At 46.3% G+C, this 16,478-nt stretch overlaps 1 pseudogene; it reads right to left on the reverse strand.

Moving 5' to 3' along the window:
• Positions 1 to 394: 394 nt before the first annotated feature.
• Positions 395 to 14,432, reverse strand: LOC123487213 (annotated as a pseudogene).
• Positions 14,433 to 16,478: the final 2,046 nt, after the last annotated feature.

Raw genomic sequence — 16,478 nt, forward strand, 5'->3', positions numbered from 1 at the left:
ATAGGACTGGGGTATAGGGGTATAGGACTGGGGTATAGGGGTATAGGACTGGGGTATAGGGGGGTATAGGACTGGGGTATAGGGGTATAGGACTGGGGTATAGGGGTATAGGGGTATATGGGGTATAGGACTGGGGTATAGGGGTATAGGACTGGGGTATAGGGGTATAGGACTGGGGTATAGGGGTATAGGACTGGGGTATAGGGGTATAGGACTGGGGTATAGGGGTATAGGACTGGGGTATAGGGGTATAGGACTGGGGTATAGGACTGGGGTATAGGGGTATAGGACTGGGGTATAGGGTATAGGACTGGGGTATAGGGGTATAGGACTGGGGTATAGGACTGGGGTATAGGGGGTATAGGACTGGTATAGGGGTATAGGACTGGGGGTATAGGACTGGGGTATAGGGGGGTATAGGACTGGGATGGGGGGGCTAGGAGAATAGGACTGGGATATAGGTTTGGACCTGTGGTTAGTTGATAGGGAGAAGGTTTGAGTGGAGTTTGAGCCTGTATCACACCCCCCCAGGGGCGAGTCCCCTAAACTTTCTTCTCCTCCAGTATGTTGTGCAGTTCATCAGCGTCCTCTGCTGTCTTCACCCTGATGAGCATGGCGACAGGGTTGGTAGGGTTGCTGTGGTCCACCACAGGGTTAGGAACACATACCACCATAACGTTGTTCTTCCCCATCCTGGAACACGGTATGGAGGCCTGGACCATGATGTTCAACAGGATGTTACCTGGAGGAGAGAGAGAGAGGGTTGTTATTGACGAGGCCTGGACCATGATGTTCAACAGGATGTTACCTGGAGGAGAGAGAGAGGTGATTGGGAGGCCTGGCGTGTTCAACAGGATGTTACCTGGAGAGGGGGTGAGGCCTGGACCATGATGTTCAACAGGATGTTACCTGGAGGAGAGAGAGAGAGGGTTGTTATTGACGAGGCCTGGACCATGATGTTCAACAGGATGTTACCTGGAGGAGAGAGAGAGAGGGTTGTTATTGACGAGGCCTGGACCATGATGTTCAACAGGATGTTACCTGGAGGAGAGAGAGAGAGGGTTGTTATTGACGAGGCCTGGACCATGATGTTCAACAGGATGTTACCTGGAGGAGAGAGAGAGAGGGTTGTTGTTGACGAGGCCTGGACCATGATGTTCAACAGGATGTTACCTGGAGGAGAGAGAGAGATAGAGGGTTGTTATTGACGAGGCCTGGACCATGATGTTCAACAGGATGTTACCTGGAGGAGAGGGTTGTTGTTGACGAGGCCTGATGTGGAATAGAGTTCCATGTAGTCATGGCTCTATGTAGTACTGTGCGCCTCCCATAGTCTGTTCTGGACTTGGGAACTGTGAAGAGACCTCTGGTGGCATGTCTTGTGGGGTATGCAATGGGTGTCTGAGCTGTGTGCTAGTCGTTTAAAACAGACAGCTCGGTGCTTTCAACCGCTCACAAATAGTGATGAAGTCAATCTCTCCTCCACTTTGAGCCAGGAGGGATTGACATGCTTTCTCTCTGTAATGTTTTCTCTCTGTGTACATCCAAGGGCCATCTGTGCTGCCCTGTTCTGAGCCAATTATAATTTTCCTAAGTCCCTCTTTGTGGCACCTGACCACACGACTGAACAGTAGTCCAGGGGCGACAAAACTAGGGCCTGTAGGACCTGCCTTGTTGATAGTGTTGTTAAGAAGGCAGAGCAGCGCTTTATTATGGACAGACTTCTCCCCATCTTAGCTACTGTTGCATCAATATGTTTTGACCATGACAGTTTACAATCCAGGGTTACTCCAAGCAGTTCAGTCACCTCAACTTGCTCAATTTCCACATGATTTATTACAAGAGTTAGTTGATGTTTACACGGGGGAAATTCATTTGGTCTGACATTCTATACAAAAAAAAAAAAAGCCATTAAAAACAACATGTGAGTCCACAATTCTTGGGTGACATTAATGATTCACAGTGTGAGTAACCCTTCTCCACTGGGGAGGGATGAGTCTGCAGATATCCCCAGTACTGTAATACCTCCGTGTGGCCACTAGAGGGAGGAGAGGAGTGTTTAGTAAACTCCTCACATCGTCTACAGCTCCACAGCAGCAGCCGAAACAGGAGACAGAAGCACCAGGACACAGAAACCCACCAGGGGCTGGTCTCCCCAGCACAGCCTTAGTATTGGGCCACCAGGGGCTGGTCTCCCCAGCACAGCCTTAGTATTGGGCCAGCAGGGGCTGGTCTCCCCAGCACAGCCTTAGTATTGGGCCACCAGGGGCTGGTCTCCCCAGCACAGCCTTAGTATGGGGCCAGCGGGCAAAAACACTTCAAATCGGTAGAGATTTGTCAAACCGTGAGGTGCATAAAGTGAATCGGACGTCATGATTGCAAAGATAACACATTAAAAACCCTCCTTATCCTATTGCTACATTTAGAAAAAGACAAAAATATGCTGATGTCATTTTACAGGAGCCTCCGTAGTGTACATCACACAATGTTTTGCGGATATTTCTACATACAGTTGTCAAATATATTGGCTCCCTTGCATTTTACAACGGAGCACAACGTTCTCTTCTCAATGCTGGTTGAATGGCTATTTTTTAACCCTGTAGGCACCTGCAATTTACCACAGGCAGCGTTTCCCCTAGGATTTATTTCAGCAGCGGCGGCGGTGCACTGCCACTAGCATTAGCCCAACGACATGCTAGGTGTTCCATAGACTTACAATCATTGAGCCGACGACTACACATTTAAAAAGCGCCTCCGCAGAAATATCTCATTTTTTGCAGCGGTGGCAACAATGAATGAATATAAGGGGAAACGCCAGCAGGTGAGAAATGAAAAACAACTTGCCTACAACCAAAATAATTGATTTCCCCTCTACCAGTTAGTCTAGTCATGGTCTCTAGGTAAGGTTTAAACAGATTTAATAAAAAGGTAAGGTTTGATAAGGTTTAATAACGTACCCAGGTTAGTGTCAGCGCGGACTATCAGCTGAGTCTTTCCCTCTGGGGTTGTTTTCAGATGCAGCGTTCCAACTCCCTTCTCCTTGAACTCAGTCTCTTTTTTATAGAACAGTTTACACCTGGAACACACATGAGATTCACATGGAAGAAACACATTTCTGAACAACATTGGAAGTGTGTAACAAATACAAAAAACAGCAAAGCATGCGAAATAATTGAATAATTTACTGTTTCATAAAGCCTAGAATAATTGTACAATTCGTTACGTTATCTAATATATAGCCAGTCTTTTCCAGCGAGTTGAAAAGGTTTTGAAGCAACGCACCGTTAAAATATAACACTGCAGAATGTTTGGCGAATGTGAATCATGATACATTCCATTGGATAATTTCCAAGACGTCTCTATAAACCAGATCCTACAGAGTTACATAACCCTATTTTAAGATGTTTCTGGAAAATGCTGGAAACCCAGACATACTTCTTAGAGTAGAAGGCATCAGACTCCTTGATCTCTTGGACTTCAACTTTGGGTGGTTCATCAGACTCCTCTCCATTCTCCTCTACGGGGTGACAAGGAAGAGGGATGGACAGACGTTACGGAGAGCAGGCAACATTGTCCAATCTTATTTCATTTTTTAAAATAACCAAATGTAAAGATTAAACAAAAACACATGGTCTAAATCCACTTTACACTAAAGAATATTTACAATATTGACTATTTTCCAGAATGACTTTCCATGTGAGCTCAGCCCCCTGAAAGTGACATCTAATAAAAAGAGGTTTAATCTCCAGGATTAAAAACCAATACAACCTTCAAATATCATTAACGCCAGATAAAATGGTAAAACATTATGGTTTACCAATATTGCAGAGTGAAGGTTTATCATAATTCTGATGAAATGTACTAAACTATCATCATAGTTGTTTTTCCAACATGTTTCACAAAACAATGTTGACAATAAACCAGGAAATGTAAATAGTATAAAAGTAATCCTTCTACCCACTCCAAAAAATATATAAAACATTTTTAAAAAGATTTGTAAAGTGGTTATCCCACTGGCTATAAGGTGAATGCACCAATTTGTAAGTTGCTCTGGATAAGAGCATCTGCTAAATGACGTAAATGTAAATGTAATATTTGTCTCACCATTTTTTATAATGATTTAGCCTACAGAAAATGTATTCATGAATCTAGTCAATAAAAACTATTTATCCTCTGTCTGTATTCTGGCTATGTGGTGTCCATCACTAGTAGCACCATATAACCAGGTAACATTCTGGGTGTGTTGTCCATCACTAGCAGAACCATATAACCAGGTAACATTCTGGGTGTGGTGTCCATCACTAGCAGAACCATATAACCAGGTAACATTCTGGGTGTGGTGTCCATCACTAGCAGCACCATATAACCAGGTAACATTCTGGGTGTGTCCATCACTAGCAGCACCATATAACCAGGTAACATTCTGGGTGTGGTGTCCATCACTAGCAGCACCATATAACCAGGTAACATTCTGGGTGTGGTGTCCATCACTAGCAGCACCATATAACCAGGTAACATTCTGGGTGTGTTGTCCATCACTAGCAGCACCATATAACCAGGTAACATTCTGGGTGTGTCCATCACTAGCAGCACCATATAACCAGGTAACATTCTGGGTGTGTTGTCCATCACTAGCAGCACCATATAACCAGGTAACATTCTGGGTGTGTTGTCCATCACTAGCAGCACCATATAACCAGGTAACATTCTGGGTGTGTCCATCACTAGCAGCACCATATAACCAGGTAACATTCTGGGTGTGTCCATCACTAGCAGCACCATATAACCAGGTAACATTCTGGGTGTGTCCGTCACTAGTAGCACCATATAACCAGGTAACATTCTGGGTGTGTCCATCACTAGTAGCACCATATAACCAGGTAACATTCTGGGTGTGGTGTCCATCACTAGCAGCACCATATAACCAGGTAACATTCTGGGTGTGGTGTCCATCACTAGCAGCACCATATAACCAGGTAACATTCTGGGTGTGTCCATCACTAGCAGCACCATATAACCAGGTAACATTCTGGGTGTGGTGTCCATCACTAGCAGCACCATATAACCAGGTAACATTCTGGGTGTGTCCGTCACTAGCAGCACCATATAACCAGGTAACATTCTGGGTGTGTCCATCACTAGCAGCACCATATAACCAGGTAACATTCTGGGTGTGTCCATCACTAGCAGCACCATATAACCAGGTAACATTCTGGGTGTGTTGTCCATCACTAGCAGCACCATATAACCAGGTAACATTCTGGGTGTGTCCATCACTAGCAGCACCATATAACCAGGTAACATTCTGGGGTGGTGTCCATCACTAGCAGCACCATATAACCAGGTAACATTCTGGGGTGTGTCCATCACTAGCAGCACCATATAACCAGGTAACATTCTGGGTGTGTCCATCACTAGCAGCACCATATAACCAGGTAACATTCTGGGTGGTGTCCATCACTAGCAGCACCATATAACCAGGTAACATTCTGGGTGTGGTGTCCATCACTAGCAGCACCATATAACCAGGTAACATTCTGGGTGTGTCCGTCACTAGCAGCACCATATAACCAGGTAACATTCTGGGTGTGTCCATCACTAGCAGCACCATATAACCAGGTAACATTCTGGGTGTGTCCATCACTAGCAGCACCATATAACCAGGTAACATTCTGGGTGTGGTGTCCATCACTAGCAGCACCATATAACCAGGTAACATTCTGGGTGTGTTGTCCATCACTAGTAGCACCATATAACCAGGTAACATTCTGGGTGTGGTGTCCATCACTAGCAGAACCATATAACCAGGTAACATTCTGGGTGTGTCCATCACTAGCAGCACCATATAACCAGGTAACATTCTGGGTGTGTCCATCACTAGCAGCACCATATAACCAGGTAACATTCTGGGTGTGTCCATCACTAGCAGCACCATATAACCAGGTAACATTCTGGGTGTGGTGTCCATCACTAGCAGCACCATATAACCAGGTAACATTCTGGGTGTGTGTCCATCACTAGCAGCACCATATAACCAGGTAACATTCTGGGTGTGTCCATCACTAGCAGCACCATATAACCAGGTAACATTCTGGGTGTGTGTCCATCACTAGCAGCACCATATAACCAGGTAACATTCTGGGGTGTGTCCATCACTAGCAGCACCATATAACCAGGTAACATTCTGGGTGGTGTCCATCACTAGCAGCACCATATAACCAGGTAACATTCTGGGTGTGTCCATCACTAGCAGCACCATATAACCAGGTAACATTCTGGGTGTGTCCGTCACTAGCAGCACCATATAACCAGGTAACATTCTGGGTGTGGTGTCCATCACTAGCAGCACCATATAACCAGGTAACATTCTGGGTGGGTGTCCATCACTAGCAGCACCATATAACCAGGTAACATTCTGGGTGTGTCCATCACTAGCAGCACCATATAACCAGGTAACATTCTGGGTGTGTGTCCATCACTAGCAGCACCATATAACCAGGTAACATTCTGGGTGTGTTGTCCATCACTAGCAGCACCATATAACCAGGTAACATTCTGGGTGTTGTCCATCACTAGCAGCACCATATAACCAGGTAACATTCTGGGTGTGTCCATCACTAGCAGCACCATATAACCAGGTAACATTCTGGGTGTGTGTCCATCACTAGCAGCACCATATAACCAGGTAACATTCTGGGTGTGGTGTCCATCACTAGCAGCACCATATAACCAGGTAACATTCTGGGGTGTGTCCATCACTAGCAGCACCATATAACCAGGTAACATTCTGGGTGTGTCCATCACTAGCAGCACCATATAACCAGGTAACATTCTGGGTGTGGTGTCCATCACTAGCAGCACCATATAACCAGGTAACATTCTGGGTGTGTCCATCACTAGCAGCACCATATAACCAGGTAACATTCTGGGTGTGTCCATCACTAGCAGCACCATATAACCAGGTAACATTCTGGGTGTGGTGTCCATCACTAGCAGCACCATATAACCAGGTAACATTCTGGGTGTGGTGTCCATCACTAGCAGCACCATATAACCAGGTAACATTCTGGGTGTGTCCATCACTAGCAGCACCATATAACCAGGTAACATTCTGGGTGTGTGTCCATCACTAGCAGCACCATATAACCAGGTAACATTCTGGGTGTGTCCATCACTAGCAGCACCATATAACCAGGTAACATTCTGGGTGTGTTGTCCATCACTAGCAGCACCATATAACCAGGTAACATTCTGGGTGTGTGTCCATCACTAGCAGCACCATATAACCAGGTAACATTCTGGGTGTGTCCATCACTAGCAGCACCATATAACCAGGTAACATTCTGGGTGTGTCCATCACTAGCAGCACCATATAACCAGGTAACATTCTGGGTGTGTCCATCACTAGCAGCACCATATAACCAGGTAACATTCTGGGTGTGTCCATCACTAGCAGCACCATATAACCAGGTAACATTCTGGGTGTGGTGTCCATCACTAGCAGCACCATATAACCAGGTAACATTCTGGGTGTGGTGTCCATCACTAGCAGCACCATATAACCAGGTAACATTCTGGGTGTGTGTCCATCACTAGCAGCACCATATAACCAGGTAACATTCTGGGTGTGTGTCCATCACTAGCAGCACCATATAACCAGGTAACATTCTGGGGTGTGTCCATCACTAGCAGCACCATATAACCAGGTAACATTCTGGGTGGTGTCCATCACTAGCAGCACCATATAACCAGGTAACATTCTGGGTGGGTGTCCATCACTAGCAGCACCATATAACCAGGTAACATTCTGGGTGTGTCCATCACTAGCAGCACCATATAACCAGGTAACATTCTGGGTGGTGTCCATCACTAGCAGCACCATATAACCAGGTAACATTCTGGGGTGTGTCCATCACTAGCAGCACCATATAACCAGGTAACATTCTGGGTGTGGTGTCCATCACTAGCAGCACCATATAACCAGGTAACATTCTGGGTGTGTCCATCACTAGCAGCACCATATAACCAGGTAACATTCTGGGTGGTGTCCATCACTAGCAGCACCATATAACCAGGTAACATTCTGGGTGTGTGTCCATCACTAGCAGCACCATATAACCAGGTAACATTCTGGGTGTGTGTCCATCACTAGCAGCACCATATAACCAGGTAACATTCTGGGTGTGTCCATCACTAGCAGCACCATATAACCAGGTAACATTCTGGGTGGTGTCCATCACTAGCAGCACCATATAACCAGGTAACATTCTGGGTGTGTCCATCACTAGCAGCACCATATAACCAGGTAACATTCTGGGTGTGTTGTCCATCACTAGCAGCACCATATAACCAGGTAACATTCTGGGTGTGTCCATCACTAGCAGCACCATATAACCAGGTAACATTCTGGGTGTGTCCATCACTAGCAGCACCATATAACCAGGTAACATTCTGGGTGTGTCCATCACTAGCAGCACCATATAACCAGGTAACATTCTGGGTGTGTCCATCACTAGCAGCACCATATAACCAGGTAACATTCTGGGTGTGTCCATCACTAGCAGCACCATATAACCAGGTAACATTCTGGGTGTGTCCATCACTAGCAGCACCATATAACCAGGTAACATTCTGGGTGTGTCCATCACTAGCAGCACCATATAACCAGGTAACATTCTGGGTGTGTGTCCATCACTAGCAGCACCATATAACCAGGTAACATTCTGGGTGTTGTCCATCACTAGCAGCACCATATAACCAGGTAACATTCTGGGTGTGTCCATCACTAGCAGCACCATATAACCAGGTAACATTCTGGGTGTGTGTCCATCACTAGCAGCACCATATAACCAGGTAACATTCTGGGTGTGTCCATCACTAGCAGCACCATATAACCAGGTAACATTCTGGGTGTGTGTCCATCACTAGCAGCACCATATAACCAGGTAACATTCTGGGTGTGTGTCCATCACTAGCAGCACCATATAACCAGGTAACATTCTGGGTGTGTCCATCACTAGCAGCACCATATAACCAGGTAACATTCTGGGTGGTGTCCATCACTAGCAGCACCATATAACCAGGTAACATTCTGGGTGTGTCCATCACTAGCAGCACCATATAACCAGGTAACATTCTGGGTGTGTCCATCACTAGCAGCACCATATAACCAGGTAACATTCTGGGTGTGTCCATCACTAGCAGCACCATATAACCAGGTAACATTCTGGGTGGGTGTCCATCACTAGCAGCACCATATAACCAGGTAACATTCTGGGTGTGTCCATCACTAGCAGCACCATATAACCAGGTAACATTCTGGGTGGTGTCCATCACTAGCAGCACCATATAACCAGGTAACATTCTGGGTGTGTGTCCATCACTAGCAGCACCATATAACCAGGTAACATTCTGGGTGTGTCCATCACTAGCAGCACCATATAACCAGGTAACATTCTGGGTGTGTCCATCACTAGCAGCACCATATAACCAGGTAACATTCTGGGTGTGTCCATCACTAGCAGCACCATATAACCAGGTAACATTCTGGGTGTGTCCATCACTAGCAGCACCATATAACCAGGTAACATTCTGGGTGTGTCCATCACTAGCAGCACCATATAACCAGGTAACATTCTGGGTGTGGTGTCCATCACTAGCAGCACCATATAACCAGGTAACATTCTGGGTGTGGTGTCCATCACTAGCAGCACCATATAACCAGGTAACATTCTGGGTGTGTGTCCATCACTAGCAGCACCATATAACCAGGTAACATTCTGGGTGTGGTGTCCATCACTAGCAGCACCATATAACCAGGTAACATTCTGGGTGTGGTGTCCATCACTAGCAGCACCATATAACCAGGTAACATTCTGGGTGTGTCCATCACTAGCAGCACCATATAACCAGGTAACATTCTGGGTGTGTCCATCACTAGCAGCACCATATAACCAGGTAACATTCTGGGTGTGTCCATCACTAGCAGCACCATATAACCAGGTAACATTCTGGGTGTGGTGTCCATCACTAGCAGCACCATATAACCAGGTAACATTCTGGGTGTGTCCATCACTAGCAGCACCATATAACCAGGTAACATTCTGGGTGTGTCCATCACTAGCAGCACCATATAACCAGGTAACATTCTGGGTGTGTCCATCACTAGCAGCACCATATAACCAGGTAACATTCTGGGGTGTGTCCATCACTAGCAGCACCATATAACCAGGTAACATTCTGGGTGTGGTGTCCGTCACTAGCAGCACCATATAACCAGGTAACATTCTGGGTGTGTCCATCACTAGCAGCACCATATAACCAGGTAACATTCTGGGTGTGTGTCCATCACTAGCAGCACCATATAACCAGGTAACATTCTGGGTGTGGTGTCCATCACTAGCAGCACCATATAACCAGGTAACATTCTGGGTGTGTGTCCATCACTAGCAGCACCATATAACCAGGTAACATTCTGGGTGTGGTGTCCATCACTAGCAGCACCATATAACCAGGTAACATTCTGGGTGGTGTCCATCACTAGCAGCACCATATAACCAGGTAACATTCTGGGTGTGTCCATCACTAGCAGCACCATATAACCAGGTAACATTCTGGGTGTGTCCATCACTAGCAGCACCATATAACCAGGTAACATTCTGGGTGTGGTGTCCATCACTAGCAGCACCATATAACCAGGTAACATTCTGGGTGTGTCCATCACTAGCAGCACCATATAACCAGGTAACATTCTGGGTGTGTCCATCACTAGCAGCACCATATAACCAGGTAACATTCTGGGTGGTGTCCATCACTAGCAGCACCATATAACCAGGTAACATTCTGGGTGTGGTGTCCATCACTAGCAGCACCATATAACCAGGTAACATTCTGGGTGTGGTGTCCATCACTAGCAGCACCATATAACCAGGTAACATTCTGGGGGTGTGTCCATCACTAGCAGCACCATATAACCAGGTAACATTCTGGGTGTGTCCATCACTAGCAGCACCATATAACCAGGTAACATTCTGGGTGTGTGTCCATCACTAGCAGCACCATATAACCAGGTAACATTCTGGGTGTGGTGTCCATCACTAGCAGCACCATATAACCAGGTAACATTCTGGGTGTGTGTCCATCACTAGCAGCACCATATAACCAGGTAACATTCTGGGTGTGGTGTCCATCACTAGCAGCACCATATAACCAGGTAACATTCTGGGTGTGTGTCCATCACTAGCAGCACCATATAACCAGGTAACATTCTGGGTGTGGTGTCCATCACTAGCAGCACCATATAACCAGGTAACATTCTGGGTGTGTGTCCATCACTAGCAGCACCATATAACCAGGTAACATTCTGGGTGTGGTGTCCATCACTAGCAGCACCATATAACCAGGTAACATTCTGGGTGTGGTGTCCATCACTAGCAGCACCATATAACCAGGTAACATTCTGGGTGTGTGTCCATCACTAGCAGCACCATATAACCAGGTAACATTCTGGGTGTGGTGTCCATCACTAGCAGCACCATATAACCAGGTAACATTCTGGGTGTGTCCATCACTAGCAGCACCATATAACCAGGTAACATTCTGGGTGGTGTCCATCACTAGCAGCACCATATAACCAGGTAACATTCTGGGTGTGTTGTCCATCACTAGCAGCACCATATAACCAGGTAACATTCTGGGTGGTGTCCATCACTAGCAGCACCATATAACCAGGTAACATTCTGGGTGTGGTGTCCATCACTAGCAGCACCATATAACCAGGTAACATTCTGGGTGTGGTGTCCATCACTAGCAGCACCATATAACCAGGTAACATTCTGGGTGTGTCCATCACTAGCAGCACCATATAACCAGGTAACATTCTGGGTGTGTCCATCACTAGCAGCACCATATAACCAGGTAACATTCTGGGTGGGTGTCCATCACTAGCAGCACCATATAACCAGGTAACATTCTGGGTGTGTCCATCACTAGCAGCACCATATAACCAGGTAACATTCTGGGTGTGTGTCCATCACTAGCAGCACCATATAACCAGGTAACATTCTGGGTGTGGTGTCCATCACTAGCAGCACCATATAACCAGGTAACATTCTGGGTGTGTTGTCCATCACTAGCAGCACCATATAACCAGGTAACATTCTGGGTGTGTTTAAGTTATGTACTTGGTGAATTATGGGGGATTCTGATTACTATTAAACCCCCTTCAGTTGAAGTAGTAACACAATGAGATAATATACAGGAAATACACAAGATCAATGGAGCTATATACAGGAAGTAGTACCAGATCAATGTGGAGCTATATACAGGAGTACCAGTACCAGATCAATGTGCAGAGGTACGAGGTATTTGAGGTAGATATGGACATGAAGCAGGGTAAAGTGACTAGGCATCAGATAGATAATAATAAGGTATTTGAGGTAGATAGTGTACATGAAGGCAGGGTAAAGTGACTAGGCATCAGGATAGATAATAATAAGGTATTTGAGGTAGATATGTACATGAAGGCAGGGTAAAGTGACTAGGCATCAGGATAGATAATAATAAAGGTATTTGAGGTAGATATGTACATGAAGGCAGGGTAAAGTGACTAGGCATCAGGATAGATAATAATAAGGTATTTGAGGTAGATATGTACATGAAGGCAGGGGTAAAGTGACTAGGCATCAGGATAGATAATAAATAAGGTGTTTGAGGTAGATAGTGTACATGAAGGCAGGAGTAAAGTGACTAGGCATCAGGATAGATAATAAGGTATTTGAGGTAGATATGTACATGAAGGCAGGTAAAGTGACTAGGCATCAGGATAGATAATAATAAGGTATTTGAGGTAGATGTGTACATGAAGGCAGGGTAAAGTGACTAGGCATCAGGATAGAGTAATAATAAGGTATTTGAGGAGATATGGGTACTATGAAGACAGGGTAAAGTGACTAGGCATCAGGATAGATAATAATAAGGTATTTGAGGTAGAGAGATGTACATGAAGGCGGTGAAGTGTACTAGGCATCAGGATAGATAATAATAAGGTATTTGAGGTAGAGATGGACATGAAGGCAGGGTAAAGTGACTAGGCATCAGGATAGATAGTAATAAGTTATTTGAGGTATGGATATGTACATGAAGGCAGGGTAAAGTGACTAGGCATCAGGATAGATCATAATAAGGTATTTGAGGTAGATATGTACATGAAGGCAGGGTAAAGTGACTAGGCATCAGGATAGATAATAATAAGGTATTTGAGGTAGATATGTACATGAAGGCAGGGTAAAGTGACTAGGCATCCGGTGGGGATAGATACAAGTAAGGTATTTGAGGTCAGATATGTAACATAGCAGGTAAAGTGACTAGGCATCAGGATAGATAATAATAAGTTATTTGAGGTAGATATGTACATGAAGGCACTGAGTAAAGTGACTAGGCATCAGGATAGATAATAATAAGGTATTTGAGGTAGATATGTACATGAAGGCAGGGTAAAGTGTCTAGGCATCAGGATAAGATAATAATAAGGTATTTGAGGTAGATATGTACATGAAGGCAGGGGGTAAAGTGACTAGGCATCAGGATAGATAATAATAAGGTATTTGAGGTAGATATGTACATGAAAGCAGGGTAAAGTGACTAGGCATCAGGATAGATAATAAGGTATTTGAGGGTAGATATGTACATGAAGGCAGGGTAAAGTGACTAGGCATCAGGATAGATAATAATAAGGTATTTGAGGTGATATGTACATGAAGGCAGGGTAAAGTGACTAGGCAGGTATGACTAGTATAGAATATCTAGTTACATGATATCATAGCTGTTAGGACAGTAAGGTAGGTATGCCTATTACATGAGTAATGTATTTCTATTTCCCTACATACACTAGACCTTCCATATCGTACCTGTTGTCTGGGTGGGGAACAGCCTCAGCCTTGGCCCCACTGAAGGAGAAGCTAGGAAGAGAGGTGCCTCCAAACAGGGAGGAGGAAGAGGAGGAGGAGGAGAAGGAGACGTTAGGAGCTCCTCCAGAGCTCAGGGACCTCTGGCCCAGAGTTAAAGCTGATGCCGGCGGGAGCGGAGCAGGAGCGCGCTGGAGCTTTCTCCGAGGCTGGAGCGGTGCAGCTCCTTGTCCTTACTGAAGGAGAAGAGTGGAGCGTGGCTGCCGAAATGCAGGTACTAGAGGAGGAGGGGGGTGTGGTACCGGCTGGCTGCTTCTCCTCCGGTGCCTGCTGCCTTGCTACGTGCCGAGCCCCCAGTCACAGCGCCCACTCCCTCCAGCCCCTCCGTACTTCTTGTCGATGCTGGCCAGGTGCTTCTCATAGTCCCTGAAGATGGGGTTGAGGTCGAGAGAGAGGGTTCCTGTTGACGTGCTTGGTGATCCAGTCCCTGACCGAGCAGTTGAGCGCTGTGAGCTGCTTCCTGTAATTCTGGTTGTCAGAGGAGGTACAGGAGCCGGAGCTCAGAGACAGACTGGAAACCACGGGGAGGAACCGTTAGGCTGCTGCTCTGTGATGTCACCGTCTGGGGGGGGGCCGCTGAATGTTAATGAACCTAGAGAGAGGGGGAGGGAGAGAGAGAGGAGAGAGGAGGAGAGGGGGATAGAGAGGAGGGTAGGGAGAGAGAGAGGAGAGAGGAGGAGAGGGGGATAGAGAGAGGAGGGGGAGGGAGAGAGGGGGGATAGAGAGGAGGGGGATGAGAGGGAGAGGAGAGGGAGATGAGCAGGTGAAGAGGAAAAGAGGAAACAGAAGGAGAAGGTGAGTGCTACAGCAGAGAGAGAAGCCAAGCTCAGCATGCGGGAGGCTGTTGCCTAGCCAACCCAACCAGTGTTCCCCATACCTTCCACCTTCGCCCGAAAAATCCACTAAAGCGGATAGTACCGTTTGTCCACCTTGAGACAGGTAGCAGTATACAATTAATCTAAGATAACAAGAAATAAGTCATACATTTTTACATCTAACTAGGATGTTTGGTGCACATTTCTCAGCGAAAGAATGTGGCACGAAAACTAGCCTATCATTGAAGAATCCCTACTTTGACAATCACCAACGACTCTTGGCTTGCGAACTTCGTCTTGACTTCGAGAAATGTTTGTGTGCACAAACAGCCGAAAAAAACCCTAGCCGAAGACCAAAACATCCGAAAATGTTGTCATAATATATGCAGGAACTGTTTCAGATGGGAGGCATGCGGACGCCTTCAGTAGCCCGGAGTTTAACGGTAGAGAGGAGAGACTGACTGAATACTGGAGCATCTCTGTTCTGTCATTCCACCCTCAGGTACCACACTGGGAGAGGAGCCAACACACTGATTCAGGTCCATTAGCCTCTAATACCAGATCCACACAGAGCCAACCCCACTGATTCAGCTCCATTAGCCTCTAATACCAGATCCACACAGAGCCAACCCCACTGATTCAGCTCCATTAGCCTCTAATCAGATCCACACAGAGCCAACCCCCACTGATTCAGGTCCATTAGCCTCTAATACCAGATCCACACACAGAGCCAACCCCACTGATTCAGGTCCATTAGCCTCTAATACCAGATCCACACAGAGCCAACCCCACTGATTCAGCTCCATTAGCCTCTAATACCAGATCCACACAGAGCCAACCCCACTGATTCAGCTCCATTAGCCTCTAATACCAGATCCACACAGAGCCAACCCCACTGATTCAGCTCCATTAGCTTCTAATACCAGATCCACACAGAGCTAACCCCACTGATTCAGCTCCATTAGCCTCTAATACCAGATCCACACAGAGCCAACCCCACTGATTCAGCTCCATTAGCCTCTAATACCCAGATCCACACAGAGCCAACCCCACTGATTCAGCTCCATTAACCTCTAATACCAGATCCACACAGAGCCAACCCCACTGATTCAGCTCCATTAGCCTCTGAATACCAGAGTCACAGAGCCAACCCCACTGATTCAGCTCCATTAGCCTCTAATACCAGATCCACACAGAGCCAATCCCACTGATTCAGCTCCATTAGCCTCTGTTACCAGATCCCACAGAGCCAATCCCACTGATTCAGGTCCATTAGCCTCTAATACCAGATCCACACAGAGCCAACCCCACTGATTCAGCTCCATTAGCCTCTAATACCAGATCCACAGAGCCAACCCCCACTGATTCAGCTCCATTAGCCTCTAATACCAGATCCCACAGAGCCAACCCCACTGATTCAGCTCCATTAGCCTCTAATGCCAGATCCACACAGAGCCAACCCCACTGATTCAGCTCCATTAGCCTCTAATACTCCGATCCACACAGAGCCAACCCCCACTGATTCAGCTCCATTAGCCTCTAAATACCAGATCCACAGAGCCAACCCCACTGATTCAGCTCCATTAGCCTCTAATACCAGATCCACACAGAGCCAACCCCCACTGATTCAGCTCCATTAGCCTCTAATACCAGATCCACACAGAGCCAACCCCACTGATTCAGCTCCATTAGCCTCTGT

This window comes from Coregonus clupeaformis, unplaced genomic scaffold (genome assembly GCF_020615455.1).
Source record: "Coregonus clupeaformis isolate EN_2021a unplaced genomic scaffold, ASM2061545v1 scaf1529, whole genome shotgun sequence".
NCBI classification, from domain to species: Eukaryota; Metazoa; Chordata; class Actinopteri; order Salmoniformes; family Salmonidae; genus Coregonus; species Coregonus clupeaformis.